Here is a 9,716-nt window from a genome sequence, read left to right as displayed (position 1 = left end):
CTTCTTCAGCTCAACTCGAGCAAATCACAGTCACCCACAGACGACAGACAACGGAAGACGATTATGACCTGGATGACTTGAAGAAACCTTCACCGACATCTTCAGTCTTTCCACAGACGGATGAAGACATCCTGACGAGCCAGCATCGGCATGTCAGACGTCAAGTTCTCCTTCCAGTGTCTGTGGCAGGATGTACTGTGAATGATCGATGCCGGTTCTGATGGAGGTGGAATCTACGGCAGATGACTGATCTGAGCGTGATGGAAAACATAAAACGTGGAGAATAACCAAGGGAACTTTTGTTGGAGTGAGAATTTAATTTCACAGCAGAGTGCATTGAACATGATGATTGCGGCTGTGTGGGATAAAGGAGAGATGTCGCCTTTGGTTACCATAGAAACAGCCTCAACACAATATATGTATTGTAGGTCGTGAGCAGTGGGAGTGAAAGCAGCTGATAGAGTACAAATATGTACATTTAGGTTTTAAGTAAAGAAGCCGTATCTTCTTTATATAACCACTGATGTACAATGGTTGTATACACACAGTATTGTGTAAAAGTATTTTTGCAAATATAACATTTCTTGTTGTAGCAAAGCTTAAATATTTAGATTAGATTTTAATTAGAATAACTGAAAACTTTCAGGAAAAAACAGCTTCTACAGCTTAAAGTGTCTTAAAGTATTTAGCGTGACCCTCTTTTACACTTGAACATGAAGGTACAGTGTGTAACAGGTCACCACTAAAGACTGCATTGTACTCAAATTATAATTTCCTTCTGTTAGTTGAAACAATGTTTGAATGTGTTATCCAACTTTATTTATTATTCTAATTGTCCTTTTCTGAAGTTTAATTGTAGGATCTAAGTTTGTTTGACACAGTATGACACATAAGGCATTGCAAGTGAACAAAACAATATCCTAAAGCGGTTTTTGTTCAATAAATCCTTTGTTTTATAAAGAATAGCAATAGATCTGGATCATTTACTCCACAGATTATTCTTCTCAAACATGATTTAATATCATTCATTTGGATATATAGCCATGGACTGCAGTCTGAATAGTGTCTAGATCAGGGGTCACCAACCTTTTTGAGACAGAGAGCTACCTTAAGGGTAAAAAATAATATGGAGGGCTACCACATTAACATTTTTTTTTTTTCTTTACCATTTAAATGATTAATATTATGCATTTAACTGCATACACATTCATTCCAGTGCTTACTCCTAACGATTACCAGTTTTTATAAACAATATCAAAGATATTTTACTGAGCGATCATACAGATACATGCAAGTGAGGTGAAGTGAAGTGAGCCCGCGGGCACCGTATTGGCTGCCTGCGGGCTACCAGGTGCCCGCGGGCACCACGTTGGTGACCCCTGGTCTAGATCATGGGTGTCAAATTCTGGCCCGCGGGCCAAATTTGGCCCGCCGTGTAATTTCATTTGGCCCTTGAGGCAATATCAAATTAACATTAGAGCTGGCCTGCCGGTATTATACAGCGGCACGTCTGACTGATGAACACCTTCGTTCGATAATGAAGGTTGCCTCAGCTCAAAGCCTGAACCCCGACATTAATGAACTAGCATCCAAGAAAAGATGCCAGGTATCTGTCTTGGGCACATCAGATTAGATCAGTGTGTCGCAAACTGAGCAGTAAAAAGGCCTGAATGGTTGATTTATTCATTGTTATTTTATTTTCAAATTTATTAGCTTGTGGAAAAAGTTCATGTTGATATTTACCTCAGAAGGCTGCAAATAGAAAAGAGGCATTCAATTTTTTATTTAAATTTTATTTAATATGCCATTGATGTTTTTCGTTTGTTTTTTGAAAGTTGATTTTGCACTTTTAAGTTATATAAGCGTTGCTTGTTCCATATTCAGTGTTAAAGCAAATCAGTGTAGCAAACTGAGCAATAATGAACGTTTTATTCATGCACTTTCTCTTGCTACTTCAAGGCTTGAATGTTTGATTCATTCATTATTGTTATTTTATTTTCAAATTTATTATTAGCCTGTGGAAAAAGTTTATTTTGATATTTACCTCAGAAGGCTGCAAATAGAAAAGAGGCATTAAATTTTTATCCATCCATTATCTACCGCTTATCCTGTATTTAGGGTGCATTCAATTTTTGTTTAAATTTTATTTGATATGCCATTGATATTTTTATTATCATTATTATTATTATTATTTGAAACTTGATTTTGCATGTCACTATAAAGTAATATAAGCCTTGCTTGTTCAATATTCAATGCAAAACTTGTTTGGGTCCCTATTAAAAGGTTAATTTGTTCAACCTTGGCCCGCGGCTTTGTTCAGTTTTAAATTTTGGCCCACGCTGTATTTGAGTTTGACACCCCTGGTCTAGATGTATGATCAATATTAAAGACTCTATTTTTTTATACAGTTTCAGACACAAATCACATTTTATTCTGAGAAATAATCCAAAGAAAGATGAAAAGCACGGTGAAGCAAAGACATTCAGGGAATATTTTTTATTAGTATTATTATGCACTGAAATCATCAGAAGAATCTATTTGAATCTTTTGAGGTCTGCAGAGTTAAGAGCCAAATCCTCCACAACATTGTCTTCTGTCCGTCCAATCATCTGATTCCAGGTGAGTCTTGGAGCATGGCTGGATCATCCAAACCCATATGGTACGCAACACTTACTTTAAAAAACAAAAACAAAAGAACACATTACACGAGAAAATACAGATACAGAATACTGGTGTGTTGCATGTGGAGGTCTCAACTTACTGTCCGTCATCAGGGCAAGGGAAAAATATATCTTTCTCAAATTGGGTGCATTCAGTTTTACAGATTGCATCGCTCCCGAAGCTGCTGCAAACCAATTGGGCCTCATTCACTGCAACTGGGATCACAAAATCCAATCATTAGCTTTGTTTAAAGTTAAATCCTTTTGTTGCAAAATGTTTGATCCAAATGTTTCTCTCCTCTGGAGCCAGCTCCCAGTGACAGTTCAGGAGGCGGACGCTCTGTCTGTATTTAAAGTTAGACTTAAAACCTTTCTTTTTGATAAAGCTTATAGTTAGAGCTGACTCAGGGAAACCTGGATCATCTCTTAGCTAGGCTGCTATAGACCTAGACTAATAAGACTTCATTATATGTCATTAACCTTGTTCTTTCTCTCTCTAGTTTATGTCTTTCCTTCCTGTCCTCTCTCTCTCTGCATCCTCATATTGCAGGTTGCAGGATCCAGATCCAATTTCAAGGCGATCATTATTATTATTATTATTATTATTATTAATAATAATAATAGGATAAATACCATGTGATCACGATTGTTATTATGCTATAATTTCAGTTGATATATCAATATAACTGTTATCAAAATGTCTTCTGCTGCTTATATAAATAACATTGCAGTTCTATAAACATTAGAACTGTCCTATTTAAACTTATAACTGAATACAATTGTTGAATTTCTGCTCCTGGTCTCTTTCTTCTGTCTCTACTTCACCGCCCTCTGGTCCTTTCTATCCCCTGCAAACGCATGCACTCGTGTCTCTGTAAACTTACCATAAAGCAGCATGAGAACGACAAGAGTCAAAGCAGCCACGCGAAGAAGAGCCATCGCTGTTTCTGAAACTGTTGTTTTCAAAATGATAAAGACACACAGAGGTTTGTCCGTTTTTATGCTCACTTCAGATGAGGGGCGGAGTTCAACAGGTGAGAGGAGGGACCTGGTTCCTAATTTATGTCTGAATAAACAGTTACTCAACTACAGTGGCTGCTCCTGAAGAAAATTTCAGGGGGGGGGGCAATTTTTTCTGATAATGATTAAGGTGATCCATTCAATCGGTGCATAAAGCAAGACAGTATCAATGTGTTAGGTGATTAACAATCCTCCTTGTGTCCACTAGATGGCAACTTGATAAACAAATATTATTTACATGAATCTAATGTATGATGTAAAATAGTTAAACAGGACACAGGATGTGTCCAGCAACCACATAAAGACAGGGGCAGCATATTAAGTCAAGTTTTTATTAACTGACCAAGGATCAAGAGCTTTCACAACCTTTATCAGATACATACAACACACATACATGACAAGATAGTGCAGTCAAATTATTCATTATGTGTAAATCAGGGGTTCTCAAAGTTTTGATATAGCTGAGGGCCAATTTAGGAACCCAACATTGGACTGAGGGCTGCCAAAGGAAAAAAAGGGAAAAAACAGAAAGAAATCCCATTTGTAATCATTTTAATGACCAGATTGCAGTTCTACAGTTTAGCGTTAAGTAATATAAGCGTTAATATAATGTCATTTAAGCATTAATATAATACCCCTTTATAATTTACTGGGTAATTACCCAGTATTTTGGCCATTGTTCTTACCTTCTAATTACAGGTTAATACCAAGTAACACATTTCTGTTACCATATATTTACTGGGTAAATAGCTAGTAATTGGTAGCTGTAGCTACCTGCTTATTACAAGCTTATAACCCAATAATACAATAAAATTCACCATATAGAAACCAGGTAAATACCCAGAATTTTTGTTTACACTTATTGGTCTGTATGTCCAATAAACATTTAACAAGCTTAGTACCTCCTGGATTAAAACTATCAACTGTAATTCATTGCGGGCTGCCAGGAATGTTTCTGCGGGCCGCCATTGGCCGCCGGGCCGCACTTTGAGAACCAATGGTGTAAAGCAAAGTGCAGAATTTGATCTTTAAATGTGTTGATAAATGCATCTTACAATATTCTCTTACACAAAATATACCGATTGTCTGATTTGCGTGAAGTTTAACATGCAGTTAAACCCTGAGCAGAGCGATACAAACATCAACAATGATAGCAAACAAGCTAACGAACGTAGCTTCAAATGACTGCTGTCCGCTGCTACGAGCCATAAACAGCTAACACGTATGAAAGGGTGAACTCTGTGGCACTGGTCAAACTACGTGTACTTATCCGTTCAGGCTGGGACCGATTAAACGAGCACAATCCTCAGTTCGGTAAAGTTGGAAAGATATTCACAGATTCGGACTTTCGGCTTCAATAGCTTGTAAACGAAACGTTCTATAAACACAAGCGTAGTCTCTTCTCAATCAGAATTGTGTACTTAATGAGCTACAGTAACATTTTCATCCAACAGACCTGAATTCCGGGCTGGAAGAATAACATTATTCTCTATGCGCAGCGACAGCGAGACGAGTGTGAGGCGAGTGCCCAGGGACCGTCTACAAATTGCAACACAAGAGCAAGATGCTGCAAACAAAAATCAATAACTCTGCTGTTATACATTGCAGAGACTCCAAAATAACTACACACACCAAGGGTCTCCTCATGGTCATACTACAACAGCTTTTTTGTCAAAATGTGCATTTTTAAAATTTTAGTGATTTTTTATTGGTATAAATTGTTAATATTTAACAATATTAATCAATAGCTCCACTGTTATACAGTACAGAGACTCCAAAATCACTACACAAACGAAGGGTCGTCCCATAGTCATACTATGGGACGACGAAAAAATCAGCAAGTGTCCTCATACAGCATGATGCTGGTTAAAACAGGTTAGTAAGTAAAGCAAATAGAAATGAATGATGTAATCAAAATATTTGAATTTTTATCTTCATCAGCCTGTGGTGTCAACAGTGTTAATGACAGTGTCAACATGTCACCGCTACTGTGAGGCACCTGAACTGCCTGCAGCACTATTTATAATTTCATAAAGTAATAAGTCATTACCATAATGAATATGGGCTGTTACATAATGAATATATAGCTAGGGCTGTCAAAATTAATGTGTTGATACAGGATGATTCATTTGTGGGATTAACATGTTTTGTTTTTTTTACGCACTTTCTCATGGGTAGACGCGCAGCTTGTGAACAGGCAAGTCAGGAAACTGTTTGGGGCCCCGAACCGACAGTGGGCCACCCGACACTCGGAGCCTGAGGGCTGTTTTTACCGGAATGTATCAAAAATGTGCAGTGACCAGCCGCATCCCAGTCCCCCTTAAACAACAACAGGCGATTTGCAATGACATCTCAGTAGGAAACCTCCTTAAAGTAGTATATAAATGTAAATGATATATGAAATTGCATATTACACCAGTGAATTTTATAAACTGGTAGTTGAGCAGGGGTGGCCGGTGTATAGGGACGATTTGGGCGACGCCCTCCCAACTAGGAGGAGAAAGATAATTTTTTTTCCTCAGCAATTCCAAAGATCTTTAGTACTAATATTCCTTTCAGCCGTCTCTGCCAGCAAATGTAGTTATTATCAGTGTTCTAGACATTATCTGTCATTGCGCAATCAGAATCGTCAGATTCAAGTCACGTTTTATGGTTCCGCCTCTTCGGGGCGATTTGAATGACGTGAAGAATCGCCCAAAAATTCTCCGATTGACTCTCATGTTAAAAACTTTTTTTTCGAAAAAACATGCCCTCCAATGCATTTTTAATGAGGATTTGTGTGCATGCACTAACGTGCTTACGTCATATGTAAATTGAGCAAAGAGAGGAGAGTTCGGTAAAGTTGGAAAGATATTCACAGATTCGGACTTTCGGCTTCAATAGCTTGTAAACGAAACGTTCTATAAACACAAGCGTAGTCTCTTCTCAATCAGAATTGTGTACTTAATGAGCTACAGTAACATTTTCATCCAACAGACCTGAATTCCGGGCTCGAAGAATAACATTATTCTCTATGCGCAGTGACAGCGAGACGAGTGTGAGGCGAGTGCCCAGGGACCGTCTACAAATTGCAACACAAGAGCAAGATGCTGCAAACAAAAATCAATAACTCTGCTGTTATACATTGCAGAGACTCCAAAATCACTACACACACCAAGGGTCTCCTCATGGTCATACTACAACAGCTTTTTTGTCAAAATGTGCATTTTTAAAATTTTAGTGATTTTTTATTGGTATAAATCAGTAATATCTAACAATATTAATCAATAGCTCCACTGTTATACAGTACAGAGACTCCAAAATCACTACACACACCAAGGGTCTTCCCATGGTCATACTACAACAGCTGTTTTGCCAAAATGTGCATTTTTAAAATTTTAGTGATTTTTTATTGGTATAAATTGTTCATATCTACCAATATTAATCAATAACTCCACTGTTATACGGTACAGAGACTCCAAAATCACTACACACACCAAGGGTCTCCCCATGGTCATACTACAACAGTTGTTTTGTCAAAATGTGCCTTTTTTTAATTTTTGTGATTTTTTATTGGTATAAATTGTTCATATCTACCAATATTAATCAATAACTCCACTGTTATACGGTACAGAGACTCCAAAATCACTTCACACACCAAGGGTCTCCCCATGGTCATACTACAACAGCTGTTTTGTCGAAATGTGCCTTTTTTAATTTTTTGTGATTTTTTATTGGTATAAATCAGTCATATCTAACAATATTAATCAATAGCTCCACTGTTATACAGTACAGAGTCTCCAAAATCACTACACACACCAAGGGTCTCCCCATGGTCATACTACAACAGCTGTTTTGTCAAAATGTGCATTTTTAAATTTTTTGTGATTTTTTATTGGTATAAATCAGTAATATCTAACAATATTAATAAATAGCTCCACTGTTATACAGTACAGAGACTCCAAAATCACTACACACACCAAGGGTCTTCTCATGGTCACACTACAACAGCTGTTTTGTCAAAATGTGCATTTTTTAAATTTTGGTGATTTTTTATTGGTATAAATCATTAATATCTAACAATATTAATCAATAACTCCACTGTTATACAGCACAGAGACTCAAAAATCACTACACACACCAAGGGTCTCCCCATGGTCATACTACAACAGCTGTTTTGTCAAAATGTGCGTTTTTAAAATTTTGGGGATTTTTTTTATGTTAAATAATTTTCAAAAAGTTTGCTACTGTACATTGAAGAGATACATGTGTAGCTTTTTTTATGTATGAACTAATATTACCAAATTACATTGAACGAGCAGTCATCATATCACCTAAAAAAACTGTAAATGGCTTTTTAGGGATGGGGTGGTCAATATTCAGTCAATATTCATTGTTAAAAGAGGACCACTACAAATTACCAGCTGTTTGTAAAAATGAGTGGCAACATGTAATCATTACAGGGTTGACAGTCAGCTTACCCAGCTTCGTAATTGACAGTTTATGGCTGTACTAATTTAAATGAATAAACAAATTCAATTTCTGTGCTTTTTGATATAAAATGACCCATGGGTGCAACTACATTATCTGTACTTACAGTATATTACACCAACAACCACACTGAACATGGACAGAGACAAAAACACTTTTATAGACTGATAATGGTTTTGGCAATGCATTTCATTATTTTTAACGCATGGGAATGCAAGTCCAAAAGGCTGCAAAAGATTGAGGCACAACCATACCATCCTCTTCACTGTATGATTTAAGCAGGACCCATGCATGCTAACCAGACCACAGGCCTTCCTGGGGCATATGTACAAGGACAAAAAAAATGATTATGATTCATTTTGTCCAAAATAAGGGGTGTAGTGTGACCACGGGAAGATCATCTATGACTGATGTGAATTTGGTGACTCTACAATGTACAGTAGCAAAGTTATTGAAAAAGATTTCACATAGATTTCACAAAAAATTAAAAAAGGCACATTTTGACAAAACAGCTGTTGTAGTATGACCATGGGGAGACACTTGGTGTGTGTAGTGATTTTGGGGTCTCTGTACTGTATAAAAGTTGAGTTATTGATTAATATTGTTAGATATTACTGATTTATACCAATAAAAAATCACTAAAATTTTAAAAATGCACATTTTGACAAAAAAGCTGTTGTAGTATGACTATGGGACGACCCTTCGTTTGTGTAGTGATTTTGGAGTCTCTGTACTGTATAACAGTGGAGCTATTGATTAATATTGTTAAATATTAACAATTTATACCAATAAAAAATCACTAAAATTTTAAAAATGCACATTTTGACAAAAAAGCTGTTGTAGTACGACTATGGGACGACCCTTGGTGTGTGTAGTGATTTTGGAGTCTCTGTACTGTATAACAGTGGAGCTATTGATTATTATTGGTAGATATTAACAATTTATACCAATAAAAAAATCACCAAAATTTAAAAAAGGCACATTTTGACAAAACAGCTCTTGTAGTATGACAATGAGGAGACCCTTGGTGTGTGTAGTGATTTTGGAGTCTCTGTACTGTATAACAGTGGAGTTATTGATTAATATTGGTAGATATTAATGATTTATACAGATAAAAAATCACTTTATTCAAAAAAGGCACATTTTGACAAAACAGCTGTTGTAGTATGACCATGAGGAGACCCTTGGTGTGTGTAGTGATTTTGGAGTCTCTGCAATGTATAACAGCAGAGTTATTGATTTTTGTTTGCAGCATCTTGCTCTTGTGTTGCAATTTGTAGACGGTCCCTGGGCACTCGCCTCACACTCGTCTCGCTGTCACTGCGCATAGAGAATAATGTTATTCTTCGAGCCCGGAATTCAGGTCTGTTGGATGAAAATGTTACTGTAGCTCATTAAGTACACAATTCTGATTGAGAAGAGACTACGCTTGTGTTTATAGAACGTTTCGTTTACAAGCTATTGAAGCCGAAAGTCCGAATCTGTGAATATCTTTCCAACTTTACCGAACTCTCCTCTCTTTGCTCAATTTACATATGACGTAAGCACGTTAGTGCATGCACACAA

The 9,716-nt window shown here is 36.8% G+C and overlaps 1 long non-coding RNA gene across 1 annotated transcript; it reads right to left on the bottom strand.

The window, feature by feature from the left end:
- Nucleotides 1-2,549: 2,549 nt before the first annotated feature.
- Nucleotides 2,550-5,194, bottom strand: LOC310924434. Its single transcript, XR_014592791.1, has 4 exons — nucleotides 5,137-5,194; nucleotides 3,545-3,613; nucleotides 2,762-2,876; nucleotides 2,550-2,673 (listed from the first exon to the last, which is right to left on the bottom strand). It is a non-coding gene; the product is annotated as an uncharacterized lncRNA (long non-coding RNA).
- Nucleotides 5,195-9,716: the final 4,522 nt, after the last annotated feature.

This window comes from Microchirus variegatus (assembly GCF_963457635.1).
Source record: "Microchirus variegatus genome assembly, chromosome: 3".
Classification (NCBI taxonomy): domain Eukaryota; kingdom Metazoa; phylum Chordata; class Actinopteri; order Pleuronectiformes; family Soleidae; genus Microchirus; species Microchirus variegatus.
The sequence above is the reverse complement of the archived record's forward strand: the minus strand, read 5'-3'. Positions and strand labels throughout refer to the sequence as shown.